The following is a 23,752-nucleotide window of genomic DNA, read 5'->3' as shown; positions in this document are numbered from 1 at the left end:
AGAGGGAGCTTTACTCTGTATCTAATCCTGTGCTGTACCTGTCCTGGGAGTGTTTGATGGGGACAGTGTAGAGGGAGCTTTACTCTGTATCTAACCCTGTGCTGTACCTGTCCTGGGAGTGTTTGATGGGAGTCATGATGTGGAGATGCCGGCGTTGGACTGGGGTAAACACAGTAAGAAGTCTGACAACGCCAGGTTTAAGTCCAACCGATTTATTTGATTAAACTATCAAATAAATAAATGAGTTTACTACCAAATAAATTGGTTGGACTTAAACTTGGTGTTGTCAGACTTCTTACAGTGTTTGATGGGGACAGTGTAGAGGGAACTTTACTCTGTATCTAACCCTGTGCTGTACCTGTCCTGGGAGTATTTGATGGGGACAGTGTAGAGAGAGCTTTACCCTGTATCTAACCCTGTGCTGTACCTGTCCTGGGAGTGTTTGATGGGGACAGTGTTAGATACTCTGTATCTAACCCCATGCTGTACCTGTCCTGGGAGTATTTGATGGGGACAGTGTAGAGGGAGCTTTACTCTGTATCTAACTCCGTGCTGTACCTGTCCTGAGAGTGTTTGACAGGGACAATGTACAAAGAGCTTTACTTTGCATCTAACCCCGTGCTGTACCTGTCCTGGGAGTGTTTGATGAGGACAGTGTAGAGTGAGCTTTACTCTGTGTCTAACCCCATGTTGTACCTGTCCTGGGAGTGTTTGATGGGGACAGTGTAGAGGGAGCTTTACTCTGTGTCTAACCCCGTGCTGTACCTGTCCTGGGAGTGTTTGATGGGAGTCATGATGTGGAGATGCCGGCGTTGGACTGGGGTAAACACAGTAAGAAGTCTGACAACGCCAGGTTTAAGTCCAACCGATTTATTTGATTAAACTATCAAATAAATAAATGAGTTTACTACCAAATAAATTGGTTGGACTTAAACTTGGTGTTGTCAGACTTCTTACAGTGTTTGATGGGGACAGTGTAGAGGGAACTTTACTCTGTATCTAACCCTGTGCTGTACCTGTCCTGGGAGTGTTTGATGTAATAGTCCAATAGCAAACTGGTTTATTTTTAATTTTAATATTTAATTGCTTTGTGAGCACAATGTAGTAAATGGGTGAAAAGATAATGAGACACATTTCAAATCAGCGATGAAATGTCAGACTTTTAGACAGAGGGAATGATTTTGCTCCAAGTTGTTGATTGTAAATCCAATCTGATTTTCGATCTTTGTGTGGATCAGTGAAGGTTACCAGCTGCTGATCCTGCGCTGTTTGAACTGGCAGAATTAAATATTGACATGACTGAGTTATTACCCAGGTGACCATTGTTCCCCAGCTGATCCAGCACAGAACTGTACCCCTCACAGATCCCCAATATCCTAAGCTGGCTAAAGTCTGTAATCCAGCGACCCTCTCCTTCCCCCTCTGCTGCTCCTTGTTGCCAAGTCCCCCAGGGTAAGCATGCAGGTACAGCAGGCGGTAAAGAAGGAAAATGGCATGTTGGCTTTCGTTGCGAGAGGTTTCGCGTAGAGGAGCAGGGATGTTTTGTTGCAACTATACAGGGTCTGTACGGATGAGGCCACACCTAGAATATTGTGTGCCATTTTGGTCTCCTTTTCTGAGGAAGAATGTTCTTGCTCTCGAGGGAGTGCAGTGAAGGTTTACCAGGCTGTTTCCTGGGGTTGGCGGGACTGATATATGAGGAGAGATGGACTAGGTTAGGATTGTTTTCGCTGGAGTTCAGGCAAATGAGGGGAGATCTCATAAGAGACTTATAAAATTCTAACAGGATTAAACAGGGTAAGTGCAGGAAGGATGTTCCCGATGGTGGGTGTGTCCAGAACTAGGGGTCACAGTCTGAGGCTTCGAGGTGGGCCATTTAGGACAGAATGAGGAGACATTTCTTCACCCAAAGAACGGTGAGCCTGTGGAATTCATTACCACGGGAAGTAATTGGTGCCAAAACATTGAATGTATTCAAGAGGCAGCTGGATATAGCACTTGAAGTGAATGGGATCAAAGCTTATGGGGAGAAAGCAGGATTAGGCGATTGAGTTGGGCAATCAGCCATGATTGTAATGAATGGTGGAGTAGGCTTGAAGGGCCAAATGGCCTTCTCCTCTCCTATCATCTATTTTTGTAGGTTTCCCCTTTTTTCTCCATCCTCTAACCCCTTCTCTCACCACTAACTTCAAATCACTTCCTCTTTCCCTGGCTGTGGATATCAAATCCAGGAGGATTTTCCGAAGAGGAGATGCTGAGTAGGATAGGCCAGGATGCTTTGGAGGTTAAGAGGCAATCCCAGTGAAATATGTGGAATTCCTTTGGGACTTGGCAGAGTCACAAAGGATTTTTTCTCTGAGTGTAGGGTCTAGGAAGAGACAATAGCGTCTCGGGGAAAAGGAGAGTCGGCCATTTAGGACTGAGATGAGGAGAAATTTCTTCACTCAGAGAGTTGTGTATTTTGGAGGTCCCTGGGCCTCCTCATCCCAAAACTGGAAAATCCCACCCGAGGTCAATGGACCTCTGCATGAAAATCATAGAAAATCCCCCTTTGAATCTATTCCTGACAGAGATGCTTTGAATACTAAGGTAATCAGAGGATATGCTTGAAGGACAAGCAGAGTGGTTAGCCTCACAGCAGTGAGTTTGTGTGGAGTTTGCACGTGGCTGCGTGGGTTTCCTCCGGGTGCTCCGGTTTCCTCCCACAGTCCAAAGAAGTGCGGGTGGATTGGCCACGCTAAATTGTCCCTTAGTGTCAGGGGAACTAGCTGGGGTAAATGCATGGGGTTATGGGGATAGGGCTTGGGTGGGATTGTTGTCAGTACAGACTCGAGGGGCCAAATGGCCTCCTTCAGCACTGTAGGGAATCAATGATCCTATGACAGGGAAGTGGAGTTAACACAAAGGATTATCCATGATCTGATTCAATGGTGGAGCGCGTTCGAGGGGCTGGATGGCTGCACCTGCTCCAATTCCCTTTACTTTGAAATCCTGATATTATTGTCCATCCCCAGTCATCCCTTGAGAAAGTGGTGATGAGACACCGTCTTGAATCTCTGTAGTCTACGTGGCAGGGATGTTCCTATAATATTGTTGGTAAGGCCCAGATACAATGAAGGAATTTGGTGGCACATGTATCTGAACAAACCTGGAAATGTGAACACACAAACCGTTTCCCAAACAGCTAGATTGTTTGATTTTCTTTCATAGGATCTGGGTGGTGCTGGCTGGGCTAACATTTATTTCCCATCTGTAATTACTCTTGAACTGAATGGTTTGCTGGGCCTTTTAGTGTCACAAGTGGGCTCACATTAACACTGATGAGAGATACCAGAGTTTGATTGGTGGGCACAGTAAGAAGTTTCACAACACCAGGTTAAATTCCAACTGGTTTATTTGGAGTCACGATGCTCCTTCATCAGATGAGTCTAGTGTACATTAACACTGCAGTGAAGTCACTGTGAAAATTCCCTAGTTACCACGCTCCAGCTCCTGTTCGGGTGCACCAAGGGAGAGTTTAGCATGGCCAATGCACCTAACCAGCACATCTTTCAGGCTGTGGGAGGAAACTGGAGCATCTGGAGGAAACCCAACGCAGACACGGGAAGAATGTGCAGACTCCACATAGACAGAGACCCAAATCAGGAATCAAACCCGGGTCCTGGCACTGTGAGGCAGCAGTGCTAACCACTGTGCTACTGCCATTTAAGAGTCAACTACTTTGTTGTGGATCTGGAGTCTTCACTGGATTTTTATGAAGATGTAACGAGTGCAGTTGACAGAGGGGAACCGGTAGATGTGGTGTTTTTAGATTTCCAGAAGGTGTTTGATAAGGTGCCTCACGAAAGGTTGCTGCAGAAGATTAAGGTACATGGAATTGGGGGTAAAGTGTTAGCATGGATTGAGGATTGGCTGTCTAACAAGATAGAACCTTCCACACACCTGACGAAGGAACACCGTTTCCAAAAGCCTGTGGGATTACTATCAAATAAACTGGTTGGACTTAAACCTGGTGTTGTGAGACTTCTTACTGTGTTTACCCCAGTCCAACGCCGGCATCTCCACATCATTTCTAACAGGAAGCAGAGAGTTGGAATAAATGGGTGCTTTTCTGGTTGGCAGTTGGCGACTAGTGGCTGCAGGGATCGGTGCTAGGGCCTCAAACTGTTTACCATATACATAGATGATCTGGAGGAGGGGACCGAGTGTATGGTAACGAAGTTTGCTGATGACACAAAGATGAGTGGGAAAGCAACTTGCGTGGAGGATGCGGAAAGTCTGCAGAGAGATTTGGATAGGCTGAGTGAGTGGGCGAGGACCTGGCAGATGGAGTATAACGTTGGCAAGTGTGAGATAATACACTTTGGAAGGAATAATAGTAAAATGGACTATTATTTAAATGGTGAAAAATTAGAAATCATACAGTGCAGAAAGAGGCCATTCGGCCCATCAAGTCTGCACCGACCACAATCCCACCCAGGCCCTTCCTCCATATCCACCAGCTAATCCCTCTAACCTACACATCTCAGGACACTAAGGGGCAATTTTTTAGCATGGCCAATCAACCTAACCCGCACATCTTTGGACTGTGGGAGGAAACCGGAGCACCTGGAGGAAACCCACGCAGACACGGGGAGAATGTGCAAACTCCAGATAGACAATGACCCAAGCCGGGAATCGAACCCAGGTCTACTGGAGCTGTGAAACAGCAGTGCTAACCACTGTGCTACCGTGCCGCCCCTACAACATGCTACTATGCAGAGGGACCTGGGGACCTTGTGCATGAATCGCAAAAACTCAGTCTGCAGGTGCAGCAGGTGATCAAGAAGGCGAATAGGATGTTGGCCTTTATAGTGACGGGGATAGAATATAAAAGCAGGGAGGTCTTGCTGCAACTGTACAGGGCACTGGTGAGGCCGCAGCTGGAGTACTGTGCGCAGTTTTGGTCCCCTTATTTGCGAAAGGATATATTGGCCTTGGAGGGAGTACAGAGGAGGTTCACCAGGTTGATACCAGAGATAAGGGGGTTAACTTATGAGGAGAGATTGAGTAAGTTGGGCCTGTACTCATTGGAGTTTAGAAGGTTGAGGGGGGATCTTATAGAGACATATAAGATAATGAAGGGGCTAGATAGGGTAGAGGCAGAGAGATTCTTTCCACTTAGAAAGGAAACAAGAGCTAGAGGGCACAGCCTCAAAATAAGGGGGAGTCAGTTTAGAACAGAGTTGAGGAGGAATTTCTTCTCTTAGAGGGTAGTGAATCTCTGGAATTCTCTGCCCATTGAAGCAGTGGAGGCTACCTCGTTAAATGTGTTTAAGTTACAGGTAGATAGATTTCTGATCAATAAGGGAATTAAGGGTTATGGGGAGCAGGCAGGTAAGTGAAACTGAACCACTATCAGATCAGCCATGATCTTATTGAATGGCGGGGCAGGGTCGTAGGGCTAGATAGCCTACTCCTGCTCCTATTTCTTATGTTCTTATGAGTCACATATAGGCCAGACCAAGTAAGGATGGCAGATTTCCTTCCCTGGAGGATATCAACCAGATGGATTTTTACGACAATTAGCGATGATTTAATCATTAGACTTTTAATTCCAGACTGTAGTATTTACTAAAGAAAATGTATGTTAAAAATTACAATGTAAGTGTAGCAGTGTCTGTTCTTGCAATTGCCTTGGGAAGAAATGCATGAAAGAGTATTTTTTTAAAGCTATTTTTAATACTGGCAACTTATCCCTGGAGTTTTAAATGATTGTATGGTCAAATGTTCTGGAAAGCTGGGAATCACACACAGCCAAGAGACATTCCCATCGACACACTCCGGATAGAGGAAGATCAGAGATACTGAATAGTTAGTTTCATGTCCTGTTCACCCAGACGATAGGTCTCTGACTCCTGTGAGGGTAAAAGTTGAAGTGTGTGTGTGCTGCATTGTCAGTGAGTGAGTGTTGGCTGGGAGGTGATGGGTGAATGGGATTTACGGTGCTTCAGGATAGAGAGTTTTTAATGAGTTTGATTTCCTGGAGAGTTGATTTGGGAGGCTGGTCAGATGCAGATTGGAGTAGACAACTTTGACCCGGCTTTGTATCGTGGAGGTGGGGATGGATGGGTGTAGCTGCCCACACATGACAGCTAAACTGCTCCCACTGCTCCACACAACCGAGACACTCAGCCAGTGACTGGGCTGAATTTGATCAGTTGGTAACTGGAAACTATAACTATTTCACAGTAATGGACTAGAATCAACTCTAAACGGAGAACAGTACAGCACAGGAACAGGCCCTTTGGCCCTCCAAGCCTGCACCAATCATGATGTTTGCCTAAACTAAAACCACATGCACTATGGAGTCCCTATCCTTCCATTCCCATCCTATTCATATATTCACCTTGATGCTCATGAGATGACACTATCGTAGCTCTTATGTACCTGCTCCCACTTCCTCCCCAGACACTGCATTCCAGACATTCATCGCCCTCTGTGTAAAAGATCTTGCCCCGTACGTCACATAGGGCAGCACGGTGGCACAGTGGTTAGCACTTCCGCCTCACAGACCCGGGTTCAATTCCGGCCTCAGGTCACTGTCTGTGTGGAGTTTGCACATTCTCCCCATGTCTGCGTGGGTTTCCTCCGGGTGCTCCAGTTTCCTCCCACAGTCCAAAGATGTGGGGGTTAGGTGGATTGGCCATGCTAAAATTGCCCCTTTAATGTCAGGGCAACTGGCAAGAGTAAATGTATGGGAGTATGGGGATAAGACCTGGATGGGATTGTATTTGGCACAGACTCGACACGCTGAATGGCCTCCTTCTGCACTGTCGGGATTCTATGAAGAGATTTCCTATGGTGTGAGAATGGGTAAATTGAACCTGTACACTCTGGACTTTAGAAGAATGAGGGGTGATCTCACTGAAATGTACTAAATTCTGCAGGGTGTTGATAGGGTGGATGCTGAGAGATTGTTTCGGAGCCCAATCTCAGGATAAAGGGCCGATCACTTGGAACAGAGACGAAGGGAAATTTCTCCACTCGGAGGCTCGTGAATCTTTGGAATTCTAGACCCCAGAGAGTTGTGGATGTTCCATTAGTGTTTCTATTTAAAGCTGGGATAGGCATAATTTTGGTCTCTCAGGGGAAGTGGGTGGGAAATTGGAGTTGAAACCCAGGATTGACCATGATCGTACTGGATAATGGACCAGACTCAACTGGCCATCTGATTGATTCCTGTCCCTATCATTTATATTTTTCTATTTTTGTGAATGGGTAAAACACAAGCCAGCCTCCCATCCGTTGACTCTGTCTACACTTCCCACTGCCTTGGCAAAGCAGGCAGCATAATTAAGGACCCCTCGCACCCCAGACGTTCTCTCTTCCATCGAGAAAAAGATACAAAAGTCTGAGGTCACGGACCAACCGACTCAAGAACAGCTTCTTCCCTGCTGCTGTCAGACTTTTGAATGGACTTTCCTCGCACTAAGTTGATCTTTCTCTATACCCTAGCTATGACTGTAACACTACATTCTACACTCTCTCCTTTCCTTCTCTGTAAACGGTCTGTTTTAGTGCAGGAGAAACAACACTTTTCACTGTATGTTAATACATGTGACACTTGTAAATCAAATCAAATTAGAAGTGACATAAGAAAGCAGGTCAGGCTGATTTGACAATCAGACACATCAATGCGCTGTGTGATTTCTGGATGCGATCCTATGGAATGGCTGTTGTCACCAAGTAAAAAGTCTGACAACACCAGGTTTTAGTCCAACCTATTTATTTGATAATATTCTCACTAGCTTTCGAGGGGACAGCCTCTTCGTCAGGTGAATGGAGAGTTCTGGCCTCAGACAGAGCATATAAAGCACAGACAGTTTAGAGACCAGGTACATGGTAAATACTCTTGCAACTCGGCCAACATTGTCTACCTGATACGTTGCAAGAAAGGATGTCCCGAAGCATGGTACATTGGGGAGACCATGCAGACGCTACGACAACGGATGAATGAACATCGCTCGACAGTCACCAGGCAAGACTGTTCCCTTCCTGTTGGCGAACACTTCAGTGGTCACGGGCATTCAGCCTCTGACCTTCGGGTAAGCATTCTCCAAGGCGGCCTTCACAACACACGACAGCGCAGAGTCGCTGAGCAGAGACTGATAGCCAAGTTCCGCACACATGAGGACGGTCTCAACAGGGATCTTGGGTTCATGTCGCACTATCTGTAACCCCCGTGACTTGCCTGGGTTTGCAAAACCTCACTTACTGTACTGTCTGGAGACAATACACATCTCTTTAAACTGTGATCAGTGCTCCTACCACTCACATTGTCAGCCACTTCAGGTCTTGAACAGCAGGTTAGGTGTAAGGATTCGCATTTTAATCAGTAATCTCTAAACTGTCTGTGCTTTATATGCTCTGTCTGAGGCCAGAACTCTCCATTCACCTGACGAAGAGGCTGTCCCCTCGAAAGCTAGTGAGAATATTATCAAATAAATAGGTTGGACTAAAACCTGGTGTTGTCAGACTTTTTACTGTGTTTACGCCAGTCCAACGCCGGCATACCCACATCATGTTGTCACCAATACAGAGACATTGGGCAGAATTTTCTCAGCTTTTGTCTAAGTGTCGACTCAGGCAGGAAAAGCAGGATATACCCCTCCAGTCCCCATGCCTGTTTTCTCCGCCATAATTCTAAACAAGAAAAAAAATCAATCAGGCATCACAGAGGCCACCCTGCCAGCAACCTTGGGTCTTTTATTTATCAGAAAGATAAATAAAAGGAACCTCCCCCACCATAGACCCCCCCCCCCACCCCCACCCCCACCGCAACTCCCCCCTCCCATGGAATTCCCCATTCCACCATGGAGACTAACACTTCCAGACTGACCCTCTCCCACCCCCCAATCTCCCCCATCTCCCTCCCCCTCCCACCAATGGCTGCACTCACCAGCGCGCCCCCGGAAGGTTCTGTTCACTAGTTCCCCACTTCTAAAAACCTGCTGTAAACTTTGTCAACATCACGCCACCAGCCGGTGGGTGGGTGGGTGGGTGGGTGGGCGGGCGGTGAGGGGTGGCGGGTAGACCTTTCTTCATGGGTGGAAGGGAAATGTCACAGCGGGGAAGCCAATCAATTATATTTAAATGGATACAAATGGGGTCACCTGTTATGTCACTGCTGGGGGACAGGGAAGCTCCCCCCCCCCCCCCCCACCCCACCCTACCCCACCCCACCCCACCCCGCCATCCCCCACTCAATCCTCCACTCCCTTCGCCTGTGCCTGAGAAAGGGGCCCGGGGATCGACGCTCAGCAGGACGGGAGCAGATCCTCCCGTTGTCACACTGTCTGCTCACCTGACAGCTCACAAACACCTGCAACAGGAGTGGATATCCACCCCAATCCATCGACAGCCCGAAAGGTCCTGATTAAAGGTGCCACAGCTCCTGTCTACAGGTAGTGCCGCCCTGAATGGCTCTATCCTGTTTGCAAACCAGGCTGGGAGATATCCAGCTCTGTTAGCTGCCCGGTAACCAGCTGCATTAATATTCCTGTTATTTCAATCCACTCAAATACAATTGCACACAGCCGATAATTACGGGCTGGATCTCATCACACACACACAAGGCTTTCAGAGCATTGCCTGAGCGTATTTTTTTAAACAGAAGCAGAGTTAGCAGGTCAGGTAGCACTTGTGGAGAAGCAGCATTCAACCTGCTGATTATCATAGAATAATAGAGTCCCTACAGTACAGAAGGAGGCCATTTGGCCCATTGAGTTTGCACCAACTACTAGCCCAACTAGGTCCTATTCCCATAACCCCACACATAAAACCTGCTAATCCCCCGGCACTAGGCTCAATTTATCATGGCCAATCAACCTAACCTGCACGTCTTTCGGACTGTGGAAGGAACCGGAGCACCCAGAGCAAACCCGCTCAGACATGGGGAGAATGTGCAAACTCCACATAGACAGTGACCCGAGGCTGGAATCGAACCCGGATCCCTGGCGCTGTGAGGCAGCAGTGTGCCAGCATGCCTTTATCGTTCTTTTTTTTATTTGTTGTTGTGCTCCACTTTTGTTCTGTTTCTTAAGCACCTGGCTCGAAATCTGGTGAAGGAGGCGGGGGGGGGCACTTAGCTGCATGGCAGGCGAGATGCCAGTTTCCCGGGGGTGGGTTGAAAGTTGGGAAGTTGGCAGCAGATTCAAGGTAGATTGAGAGGGAGCAGTGGGAAGCCAGTTTAAATGTATTGAAATGCATGCTCATCAGATTACATTGTAGCTTTGCAATTAACTCAAAAAAATCATAGAGTCCCTACAGCGTAGAAGGAGACCATTTGGCCCATCGAGTCTGCACCAACCACAATCCCACCCAGGCCCTATTTCCATAACCTCACATATTCATCCTGCCAATACCCCTGACAATGGGATTATTCTTCCTGGGAAAGCGGAGGCTGAGGGGCGACCTGATAGAAGTTTATACAATTATGAGAGGTATAGATAAGGTGAAGTTTTTTCCCAGGGTAGAAATGACAACCACAAAGGGGGCACAAGTTCAAGGTAAAGGGGGAAAGGTTCAGTGGAGATGTCGGGGGGGGGGGGGGGTGGAAGTTTTTTTTACACAGAGGGTGATGGGGGCTTGGAATGTACAGCCAAGTGAGCTGGTTGAGGCAGACACACTGGTGATGTTTAAGACTTATCAGGATACGCGTATGAACAGGCGGGAAATAGAGAGATACAGGCGGTTGGTCTAGATTGGCAGAGAGTTGGTGGGTCGAAGGGCCTGTTTACTGTGCTGTCCTGTTCTTTGACATTAAGGGTCAACTTAAAGGTGGTCTACAGCAGGTCAAGTAGACATCCTGGTTGGTTTGGAGTGAAGAAGAGCCGTCTTTCCTGTGAGGAGAACATTGGTAGACTGGGGGAGAGGAGACTGACCTGCTGCCCCTGAATTAGATCAGATCTGTTCTGGGATGGCTGCCCGTGGGAGAGAAGCAATGGGCTGGTGGCCCTGTGTGATACTGTGGGGGTGTCAGAGAGAGGGAGACCCACATAACAGAGGGAAGGTCAATCTCTACCGAATGCAACTCAAGCATGATCAGGGAGGGGGGGGTGTGGAGATCAAAGGCGACTGAGAGTAGGTCATAATTGATAACGGGAAGGTCGAGGCCACCGTTTGCGGGTTGGGGATGACTGGGCAAGTCAACAGTGCTGGGGCCTTCTTAATGGTGACAGGAGAATGTTCTAGGTTTACAGGCTTTTCCAGATGTAGCACAGAAAGCATCCTTTCCGGATGCATCACATCTTAGTCTGGCTCCTGCTCCGTCTAAGGAATGACAAAGTGTTTGCAATCCATCACGCAAACCAGCCCCCCATCCATTGACTCTGTCTACTGCCTCGGAAAAGCAGCCAGCATAATTAAGGACCTCATGCACCCTGGACATTCTCTCTTCTGTCTTCTTCCAGCAGGAAAAAGATTCAAAAGTTTGAGGTCACGTACTAACCGACTCAAGAACAGCTTCTTGTTGGTGACACAGTAGTTAGCACTGCTGTTTCATAGCGCCAGGGCCCCGGGTTCAATTCTGGCCTTGGGTCTGTGTGGAGTCTGCATGTTCTCCCTGTGTCTGCGTGGGTTTCCTCCGGATGCTCCAGTTTCCTCCCACAGTCCAAAGATGTGCAGGTTAGGGGGAGTAGTAGGGTAAAAGCATGAAGTTATGGGGGTAGGGGGTGGGTGGGATTGTGGTCGGTGCAGACTCGATGGGCCGAGTGGCCTCTTTCTGCTCTGTAGGGATTCTATGTTTGAATTCGGTCTGACTGGACCTCCTGTGCTCTTAAAGTTTCAGTATTCGCAGCAAGAACAAGATTCAGCAGCGACTGAATTGATCAGTTATATTTCTTACAGTGTAACTTCATTTCACATTCACTTCATGCTGAGACGAGAAAGGGTTTCTATTAATTACTGAGTGAGATTGAAAGTCCCTTCAGCAAGACTTCACGCTATCCCGGAGTCACTATCATTCACCTCGGCAGCAATGCATTGTCACTTCCAGCCTAGAGTTTGCTTTCAGCAGGATCGCTAATTTATCTCCCATCTCTCTGGACCTGTTCCTGCTCTGTTTAGTCAGCTGACTTAGTGAGCTGGGGTTGTTGGGCCTGTTAAACTGAAAGCTGAGCCCTCGGACATCTGTATAGTTAAGCGTGCACCGCACTTAGATAGCACCTTGCTTGTACTAAAACATTATCAATAAGAGAAACTCCAACCACTGCCCCTTGACATTCAATGGTGTAACTGTCACTGAATCCTCCACTCTCAGCATCCTTGGGGTTACCATTGACCAGAAACTCAACTGGACTCATCACATAAACACAGTGACTACAAGAGCAGATCAGAGGCTAGGAACACTGCGGCGAGTAAATCACCTCCTAACTCCCCAGAGCCTATCCACCATCTACAAGGCACAAGTCAGGAGTGTGATGGAATACTCCCCACTTGCCTGGATGGGTGCAGCTCCAACAACACTGAAGAAGCTTGACACCATCCAGGACAAGGCTTGATTGGCACCACATCTACAAACATCCATTCCCTCCACCACCGACGCTTAGTAGCAGCAGAGTGTAATATCTACAAGGTGCACTGCAGCAATTCACCAAAGATCCTTAGGCAGCACCTTCCAAACCCACAATCACTTCCATCTAGAAAGACAAGGGCAGCAGATAAATGGGAACACCACTACTTGCAAGTTCCTCTCCAAACTACTGACCATCCTGACTTGGAAATATATCACCGTTCCTTCACAGTCTCTGAATAAAAATCCTGGAATTCCCTCCCTAACGGCATTGCGGGTCAACCCACAGCACACGGACTGCAGCGATTCAAGAAGGCAGCTCACCATCACCTTCCCAAGGGCAACTAGAAATGGGCAATAAATGCTGGCCAACCAGCAACACTGATGTCCCATGAATGAATTAGATAAGAAACTTCACCATAGCATTATCAAACGTAATCTGAAACCGAGCCCATAAGGAGTTTGTTATAATTCAGGTCAGATATTCTAGTGTTTTATGGAGCCCACCTGGACCATAAGTTTGCATCTTGAATTTGGTTAGGATAATCATTATAGGCTTCACTTCAGGTATGATTCAAATGAGGGCAGCACAGTGGTTAGCATTGCTGCCTCACAGCACCAGGGACCTGGGTTCAATTCTCGGCTAGGGTCATTGCCTGTGTGGAGTTTGCACGTTCTCCCTGTGTTTGCATGGATTTCCTCCGGGTGCTCCAGTTTCCTCTCATACTCCAAAGATGTGCAGGCTAGGTAGATTGGCCATGCTAAATTGCTCCTTAGTGTCAGGGGATTAGCAGGGTAAATATGTGGGATTATAGGGATAAGACCTGGGTGGGTTTGTTGACATTGCAGGCTCAATGGGCTAACTGGCCTCCCTCTGCACTTATGATTCTATGAAATGACCCTCTAGGGAGCTTTTATCAATGCATAATTTATTTTAGAATATAGTCAACATGCATAGTGAGAAAACTAGCAAGAACTTTTCTCGAGTACAAAGAACAGAACAACCACTATAATACATAATCCTGAACAAAGGTATCTAATGTATTCCAATCAAACCAAAACTCTTGTCATAGACAAAACACTTCAAACAGGTTTAATACAGCACAGTCTATTACTGCTCACGTGATACTAATAATTGAGTCCTTTAGTTGAAGTCTGCAGTTCTCTGGATTCACTCCAAACAGTTCTCTGGATTCACTCCAAAATAAGGCTGCTTCCCAAAACACCAGACAGGTTCTGGTCCAGCCCCTAACAACAGCAGATTTTCACCCTTCAGAAAAGCAAGACCTTGTTTTCAGCTAACCAACAGAATTTCCAAAGAGGAAAAAAACGGGGAGTGAGAGAGAAAGAGACTTCTCTTTCAGCGATGCTGCTAACACTCCAATTCCCAAACCTGAAATGGAAAATGAATCCCTGTCACCTGACCTGCCCACAGTTCTTTCCTGATCCCAACAATCACGTCACCTCAGGCTGTGAGCACAAATTTTAAAAAAAACTCTTAAAAGGTCCACTAACATCACAAGTTGTTAAGGCAACTCAGAGAGAGATAGGTTTGAAAGTGCATCTTGAAGAAACGGTGAGGACTGGAAAGCTAAAGAGTTTTAAAGGGGGGATTTTCAGAGCCTAGATTGACAAGTCTAGCATTTGGTGCCCATCCCTAATTACCCTTGAACTGAATGGTTCAATAAGGTGTTTCAGAGGACAGTTTAATATCATAGATCCAGAGTTCACATGTAGGCCAGGTCAGATAAAGACAGCAGATTTCCTTCCTTAAAAGACACCAGTGAATGGGATGGATTTTTATAACAATCAATGACAGTGTGACGGTTACCATCACTGATGCTAGCTTTACAATTCCACTTTTATCAGTTGAATTGAAGTATCTCTAGATGCTGTGGTAGGATTTGAACCTAGGATTTGAGAATCAGCCACATTGCTGTGGCCCTGGAGTCACATGTAGGTCAGACCAGGTAAGGACGGCAGATTTCCTTTCCTAAAAGACATTAGTGAACCAGATGGGTTTTTACAACAATCGACAATGGTTTCATGGTCATCAGTAGATTCTTAATTCTGGATATTATTTTCATTGAATTCAAATTCCACCATCTGCCGTGGTGGGATTCGAACCCAGGGCCCAGAAACTTAGGTTGTTGGCAGATTGAAGGAGTTCTGGGGAAGATGGTTTTTTTTATATTTGTTCAAGGAACACAGACATCACTGGCTTGGCCAATATTTATTGCTTATCCCTAACTGCCCTTGAGAAGGTGGTGGTAAACTTGAACCATTGCAGTCCATGTATGATGCATGAATACGTACACACATGTGCTACCATTCATTAATACACTGAGACAGGAACACAAGAGGATTCAGTCCCTTGATCTGGTCCCAGCATTATGACTGATCTGTATCTTCACCCTGTTTACCTTGTTTCCTTCTAAGTAAAGCTCCATAATTCCAGTTTTTAATAGACTTGAATTACATAATTAAACTGCTGTATAATGAACTTCTAACGATGCTAAAAATGAATGATTTATGATTTGAAATAAATGCCAATTGCACTAATAATTTTCACTTAGAAAGTATAATTTTATTGTCATTTGGGGATTCAAATGATGAATATATCATAAAACAATGTAATGAATAGTAAGAAATGATACTGCCTACACATTTCCTTACAACTCCGCACCTCATAATTTCCCACCGCATCCCTGCTGGAGGGGGCTGGAAGAGATTAAATGTTGGGGTGTGTGGGGGCAAGCAAGAGTGAGTGTGATGGGGGGGGGGTTGATGGAGAGAGAGTGAGTGCAAGGGCTGGGGAGAAAGAGAGAGTGTGAGGTGTGGAGGGAGAGAGAGAGAGAGAGTGTGAGGTGTGGAGGGAGAGAGAGAGTGTGAGGGTGAGAAGCTGAACTTGTCAGAAACCAGTTCAGATTTCTTGACTTTCACGTGATTTCATGTGTGTGAGTCTCTGTGTCTCTGTGTGTGTCTGTGCGCGTGTATCTGTGTGTGTGTATCTGTGTCTTCTTCTGTGTTTCAGTGTGTGACTCTCTGTGTCTCTCTCTGTGTCTCAGTGTGTGAGCCTCTGTGTCTCTCTCTGTGTCTCAGTGTGTGAGCCTCGGTGTCTCTCTCTGTGTCTCAGTGTGTGAGCCTCGGTGTCTCTCTCTGTGTCTCAGTGTGTGAGTCTCTGTGTCTCTCCACACCTGACAAAGGAACACCGTTACAAAAGCTTGTGAGTTTACTATCAAATAAACTGGTTGGACTTAAACCTGGTGTTGTGAGACTTCTTACTGTGTTTACCCCAGTCCAACGCCGGCATCTCTACATCTTTCTCTCTGTGTCACAGTGTGTGAGTCTCTGTGTCTCTCTCTGTGCCACAATGTGAGAGTCTCTGTGTCTCTCTACAAGTCTCAGTGTGTGTCTCTGTGTATCTCTCTTTGTATCTCCCTGTGTCTCTGTGTGTGAGTCTCTCTATTTCTCTCTGTGTCTCTGCATGTGAGTCTCTGTGTGTCCCTCTCTGTCTCAGCATGTGAGTCTCTGTGTCTCTGTGTCTCAGTGTGTCAGACTCTGTGTCTCTCTCTGTGTCACAGTGTGTCAGACTCTGTGTCTCTCTCTGTGTCGCAGTGTGTGTCTCTGTGTCTCTCTCTGTTTCTCAATGTATTAGTCTCTGTGTCTCAGAGTGTCAGTCTCTGTGTGTCTTTGTGTCTCAGTGTGTGAGTCTCTGTGTCTAACTGTCTTTCTCGGTGTGAGTCTCTATGTCTCTCTGTGTGTCTCTGTGTGTGAGTCTCTGTGTCTCGCTACGTGTCACAGTGTGTGAGTCTCTGTGTCTCTCTCCCTGTGCCTCTCTCTGTGTCTCAGTGTCTGAGTCTCTGTGTCTCTCTCTCTCTCTCTCTCTCTCTCTGTGTCATGGCATGTGACTCACCGTGTCTCTCTCTCTCTGTATCTCTCTCTCTCTGTCTCAGTGTGTGTGTCTCTATGTCTCCCTCTGTCTCTCAGTGTGTGAGTCTCTATGCCTCAGCATGTGTCTCTGTATCTCTCTCTGTGTCTCGGTGTGTGTGTCTCTGTGTCTCAGTGTGTAAGCCTCTGTGTATCTCTCTGTGTCTCGATGTATATATTTCTATGCCTCTCTGTGTCTCTCGGTGTGCCTTAGTCTGTGTGTGTCTCTGTGTCTCTCTCTGTGTCTCAGTATGTGAGTCTCTGTGTCTTTCTCTCCATGTCTCAGTGTGTGAGTCTCAGTGTCCCTCTCTATGTCTCGGTATGTGTCTCTCTGTGTCTCATCTCTGTGTGTGTCTCTCTCTCTGTGTCTCTGTGTGTGTGTCTCTCTCTCTCTGTCTCTCTGCATCTCAATGTGTGTGTGCCTCTGTGTCTCTCTCTCTGTGTCTCGCTCTCTGTGTCCCTCTCTGTGTCTCTCTCTGTGTCACAATCTATGTGTATCTCTGTGTCTGTCTGTGTGTCGTAGTGTGTGACTCCCTGTGTCTTGGTGTGTCTTTCTCTCTCTCTGTTCCTCTCTGTGTCTCTCTTTGTTTCTCTCTCTGTGTCTCTCTCTCTCTATCTCTCTCTCTGTCTCTCTCTGTCTCCCTCTCTGTGTCTCTCTGTGTGTCTCAGTGTCTGAGTCCCTGTGTCTTGGTGTGTCTCTCTGTGTCCCTCTCTGTGTCCCACTCTGTGACCCTCTCTGTATCTCTCTCTGTCTCTCTCTCTGCATCTCTGTCTCTCTCCCTGTCGCTCCCTGTGAGCCTATCTACATCTCACCTTCATTTCCAATTTGATTTCTCACAGAGCGATCCATCAGGGATCTCATTGAACATATCCTGACACCATTCGATATCAGTGATGTGAGTGCACAATGTGCTTATTATACAGGCTGGTATAATCTGTCAATAAAGGAGGTTGTTAATGGAAATCATCTGTCAACTCTTATCCTGCTCAGCAGTGGAGTTCCCTTAAAATTAGTTCATTAGCATCCAACATATCTCAGCTTCGTTCCGATTACCCAACAAGCTAGAAAGAGTCAGAATGATGAACTGTGCACCAGATCTTCCCTGCTGGAGTTTGAGAAATTCTTCTCCGTTTCCTTCCATCGTGGGTTGCCCAAAGCCCCTCCTCTTCTCATCCCTTTTTCCCACGTTCTGTCCACTCCACCAACATAGAATCCTACAGTGCAGAAAGAGGCCCTTTGGCCCATCGAGTCTGCACCGACCACAATCCCACCCAGGCCCTATCCCCATATCCCTACACTTTTACCCACTAATCCCTCTAACCTACATATAAGGGGCAATTTTAGCATGGCCTATCAACTTAACCCGCACATCTTTGGACTGTGGGAGGAAACCGGAGCACCTGGATGAAACCCACGCAGACACGAGGAGAATGAACAGGGGCGGAATTTTCACTCATTCCAGCACTGGAGCATCATGGGAAGCATGTTCATTGGCTAGTCGCCATTACTGAAAAAAAGCTTTATAATTTTGATTAACTGAGCTTAAACTGTCCCGTAGCCCTGGTGGGATTGGGGCATGTTCACGGATCATCAGTCCAGGTCTCCAAATTACCAGCTCAATAACATAACCACTGTGCTATCGTACCAGTTTAAGACGCCAACTCTCTCAAGAGAGCCAAAATTATCCAGAGAATAAACCCAGGGCTAATAACGGAAAGAATGTTCTGCAAAATTCCTTTCCTTCCCCCTCAGGTGCTGGGAACCAGTTCAGGAGACAATCCCACCCTGGTCCTATTCTCATAACCCCTTATGTTTACCCTGCTAATCCCACTGACAGACACAGAGTTAATGTAGCATTGTCAATCAACCTAACTTGCACATCTTTGGACAGTGGGAGGAAACTGGAGCATTCGGAGGAAACCCGCGCAGACATGGGGAGAACATGCAAACTCCACACAGAGAGTGACCCAAGCCAGGAATCAAACCCAGGTCCCTGACGCTGTGAGGCAGCAGTGCTAACCAATGTGCCAGCATGCTGGTCTACCATGCATGTACTGTTGGAATTTCTTGATGCCAAGGACTATTGATTGTCTTCTGCCTTGTTTTGTGAGTAGCTTTGCTCAGCCTCTGAGAGGGTTCTTGGACACAGACCCTATTAGTATTTCCAAGCCGTCATCCATGGGACAACCCTGCACCAACACCACATAGAGTCATAGTCATAGTTTCCAGCATGGAAACAGGCCCTTCAGCCCAACTTGTCCAGACTGCCCATTTTTTTAAAACTAGTCCCAATTCCCCGCATTTGGCCCATGTCTCTCTATACCCATCTTAACAATGTAACTATCTAAGTGCTTTTTAAAAGACAAAATTGTACCCGCCTCTACTAACTGCCTCTAGTAGCTTGTTCCAGACACCCACCCTCCCCTGAGTGAAACATTGTCCCCTCTGGACCCTTTTGTTTCTCTCCCCTCTCACCTTAAACCTATGGCCTTTAGTTTTGTACTAGAATTTGGGAAAAGATGTTGACTATCTAGCCCCTCATTATTTTTTGAGGGTAATTGGGTAAATATTTGAAGAGGAAAACTTTGCAGGGCCATCAGTAAAGATCTGGTGAGTGGGACAAATTAGATAGCTCTTCCAAAGATCCAGCACAAACACAATGGGCAGAGTGGCCTCTTCCTGTGCTCTATTCTTCTATGATGGGCTTTTTTGACTCACTCTGACATGCATGTTGAGCATCAGCGGAGGTGACTCTCTTCCTCTTGGCATTTGTCTCATTTCAATTTTCTCGAGCCGTTGATGGGAACGGAGTTGATTAAATTTACGTTTCCGAGCATTTTGAATCTCTAATGGTGCTGCAGTGATCACTAAAGTGCCCCAAAACACAGGAAACGCAGCCAGTCGCTCCGATGGAAAGTTTCAAGAATGTAAACTGTACAAGACAGCAGGGAAGCATTCACTCCTGGAAGAGATATTCAGCCTCACAATTGCTTCAGAAATCTTTTCCTTAGCAGAATCTCATTATACACTGTGTGTTTAATATCTCAGAATGGTTATGTGTTACTGGTTTACCTGTAAAACAGCAAACTGTTCAATTTTATTATCATAATACATTTTAAAAACTCCCTTTCTCTCAAATTTCTTGATTTGATATATTATTGTCACATGCATTTGTATACAGTGAAAAGCAGTGTTTCTTGCGCGCTATACAGACAAAACATACTGTTCATAGAGAAGGAAAGGATAGAGCATGGAATGTAGTGTTACAGTCATAGCTAGAGAGCAGAGAAAGATCAACTTAATGCGAGGTAGGTCCATTCAAACATCTGATGGCAGCAGGGAAGAAGCTATTCTTGAGTCAGTTGGCACATGACCTCAGACTTTTGTATTCCCTTCCCGATGGAAGAAAGTGGAAGCGAGAATGTCCGTGGTGCATGGGATCCTTGATTATGCTGCCTGCTTTGCCGAGGTAGCTCTATTCCACCCCGTTCTGAATGTGTTGACCTTCAGTGACCTCACACTGATCCATGCTAACCGGCATTGACCCATAGTCATCCAGACCAGCTCACGTTGACCAGCTTATTGTGTCTGGTTTATTCCATTGCCTATCCATAGCCACAGCTCTTACACAGACCAAGGTACCTCCCGCACTGCTGAGTGTCTCCTGGTTCACCAGCAACCCAACAGGGAGGCCCAAAGCTGACAGCAAATTGGGCCTCGGAACCTCAGTGAAAGGGTGAGAAGCGGCAGTCAACACAGTCCCTTTGGTCTCTCAGTGCTCAGTTCATCTGACTATTAACAGGCCACACTGCCCCAATTCCCCATCTCTTACCCTCCCTCTGCCACTGAACATCACAATGCGCTGGTGGCCACGGTGCAGAATCTTTCACAGAAAGGCACCTCAAACAAAAATGTTCCAAACCAATTATATCCCAATATTCCATCCAAATGTCAATTGTCTTAGAGCCTGCCTCCCATGTGTCTTTGCCTGTCTGGTGGGTGACACAATGTTGCCCCAGTGGCTGCAGCATGATGGGTAAAGGCTGCAGAATGTCAAGTCCTGGAGCAGTTTCAGACTGCAGCACCTTGGGGAGGCAGTGGTCTTTCCCCCTACTTCATCCCCCTTCCCTTACCTTTTCTCCCCCAACGTACCCTTTTCTACATTCTATCTTTGTCCCATTCCCCCCGCCAACCACCCCCCCCCCCCACCCCCGCCCCCCCACACCACCACCACCACATCTCCATCTGTCAGAACTTTATTCTCTCCATGGACAGCTATTAGCAGTCTTTCCCCCTGGTTTCTATGGCTATGACTCATCTCTCATTCCCTCACCCTGCAGTATAAATATCTCTCACTTTTTATGCCTTTTAGCTTTGACAAAGGGTCACCTGGACTCGAAACGTCAGCTCCTTTCTCTCCTTACAGATGCTGCCAGACCTGCTGAGATTTTCCAGCGTTTTCTCTTTTGGTTTCAGTTTCCAGCATCCACAGTAATTTACTTTTATTGAGGCAGTGGTCTGAGCTAGCTGGCTGACAGGGAACGGCAGGGACACTGACGGAGAGGCAGTAATGGGAGAACAAATTCTGCCTTCCACGGAGACACAAAACTGTTAGAATGATGCCAGGGAAAACTCCCACCGAAAGGTCAATCCACATCAAGTCTTTTTAAATCAGGGACCCCAAACTTTCCAGCTCATGTATCTAGGGGAGCGGACAATGGCTGAGGAACATTTCAGGAATGTTCTCCAAAAGATGTTTTAAGGGATTTAGAATATAGAATCATAGAGTCCTACAGTGCAGAAGGAGGCCATTTGGTCCATCGAGTCCACACCGACCCACAATCCCACCCAAGCCCCAAGCCCCATCCCTGTAAGCCCATGCATTTACCCTAGCTAGTCCCACTGACACTAAGGGTCAATTTAACTTGGCCAATCTATCTAACTGCATATCTTTGGACTGTGGGAGGAAACTGAAGCACCCAGATGAAACCTACACAGATATGCAGAGAACATACAGACTTCACACAGACAGTGACCCAAAGCCAGAATTGAACCTGGGTCCCTGGCGCTGTGAGGCAGCAGTGCTAACCACTGTGCCACCGTGCTGCCCTGTAGTCACTCAACAATGCGCATCAGTCCTGTTCACCCATCACCCTTTGGACTCATTGACATGTATGGGTCCCAGCTCAGCAATAGAGTGGCAACATAGGAACAGGAGTAGGCCATTCAGCCCTTCCAGCCTGCTCCACCATTGGATAAGACCATTGGATCACAGAATTCCTACAGAGCGGAAGGAGGCCATTCAGCCCATTGAGCCTATACCTACAACAATCCCACCCAGACCCTAACCCCATAACCCTATGTATGCTAAACTGTCTAATGCTAACGGGCAATTTAGTATGGCCAATCCACATAACCTACATATCTTTGGAGTATGAGGGGAAACTGGAGCACCCGGAGAAAAACTATGCAGACACGGGGAGAACGTGCAAACTCCACACAGACAGTGACCCGAGGCCGGAATTGAACCCAGGTCCCTGGCACTGTGAGGCAATAGTGCTAACCACTGTGCCATCATGCCACTATGGTTGATCTGACTGTGGTCGCAATTCCCCTCTTTTGTCTGCCTCCGTAACCCTTGACTTCCTTTTCAGTCAAAAATCTATCTAACTGGGCCTTGAATAACTGCACTGACCCAGCCTCGACTACACACTGGGAGGAAGTGAATTCCACAGACTAATGGCTCTCTGAAAGAGAGATTAAAGTTTCTCCTCAACTCTGTCTTAAAGGGAAAATTCTTTTTTTTGAAAAAACTGAGTCCCCTACTTCCAGAGTCCCCCACTTCAAAATCCTCACCCTCCTGATCAAAGCCGGAATTTTATTGCCCCCGCCTGCCACGGGAATCGTGACTCACTGGATGAAGAAGCAGCACCCTGAAAGCTTGTGATTCCAAATAAACCTGTTGGACTTTAACCTGGTGCTGTGAGACTTCTAACTGTGTCTACCCCAGTCCAACGCCAACATCTCCACATCTTTGATAACCAGATCTAAAGTTTTGATTGCTCAGTTTGCTCATTCACGCTCCAATGAAGTAGGTGTTTCACTACATTGGAAGGTGCTCTGTAAACAAAGGTTGTTGTTGTTGTTGCAAATGCACAAATCCACAGCTTGGATCAATAGCCTTTCTGGCACCAAGACTGTGTGAGCATGATGATGCTCGAAAGCTCAGTGATTCCTGTGTATCAGCATCTGTCTGCCGCTCCCAAGCTGTTTGCAATCCCTCATCTACTCCCCCAGCAGGAATCATATCTTTCATTTACAAAAGAAAATCTCATTATCAATAATTTCCCATGTAAAATGTGTTTCTCTGCAGTTCCCCTCCTGTTAAATTGATGAGCGGTGCTCATTATGTCCTGAGTTAAGCTGTTTCCTGGTGGCTTGCAATTACTCTTCGGAGTGTGAGATCCGGCGGAGAGGAAATCAACCAGTTTCCAGTGTCTGCACATCTGTCAAAGCGCACTCCCGCCCATCCAGCCTGCCCAGGCCTTCTGCTGATGGATTCAACTGTCACTGGCTCACATTCCAGTCAGAATCAGCATGTATGGACCCCGTACCCCAGTGAGAGTCAGTGTGTGTGGGACCCGTACCCCAGTGAGAGTCAGTGTGTGTGGGACCCGTACCCCAGTGAGAGTCAGTGTGTGTGGGACCCGTACCCCAGTGAGAGTCAGTGTGTGTGGGACCCATACCCCAGTGAGAGTCAGTGTGTGTGGAACCCATACCCCAGTGAGAGTCAGTGCGTGTGGGACCCATACCCCAGTGAGAGTCAGTGTGTGTGGAACCCATACCCCAGTGAGAGTCAGTGTGTGTGGGACCCGTACCCCAGTGAGAGTCAGTGCGTGTGGGACCCGTACCCCAGTGAGAGTCAGTGCGTGTGGGACCCGTACCCCAGTGAGAGTCAGTGTGTGTGAGATCCTTATCCCAGTGAGAGTCAGTGTGTGTGGAACCCGTACCCCAGTGAGAGTCAGTGTGTGTGGGACCCGTACCCCAGTGAGAGTCAGTGTGTGTGGGACCCGTACCCCAGTGAGAGTCAGTGCGTGTGGGACCCGTACCCCAGTGAGAGTCAGTGCGTGTGGGACCCGTACCCCAGTGAGAGTCAGTGTGTATAGAACCCATACCCCAGTGAGAGTCAGTGCGTGTGGGACCCATACCCCAGTGAGAGTCAGTGTGTGTGGGACCCATACCCCAGTGAGAGTCAGTGCGTGTGGGAC

The sequence above is a fragment of the Carcharhinus amblyrhynchos genome, chromosome 13 (assembly GCF_965287045.1).
Source record: "Carcharhinus amblyrhynchos chromosome 13, sCarAmb.v2.hapA, whole genome shotgun sequence".
Lineage (NCBI taxonomy): Eukaryota > Metazoa > Chordata > Chondrichthyes > Carcharhiniformes > Carcharhinidae > Carcharhinus > Carcharhinus amblyrhynchos.
The sequence above is the reverse complement of the archived record's forward strand: the minus strand, read 5'-3'. Positions refer to the sequence as shown.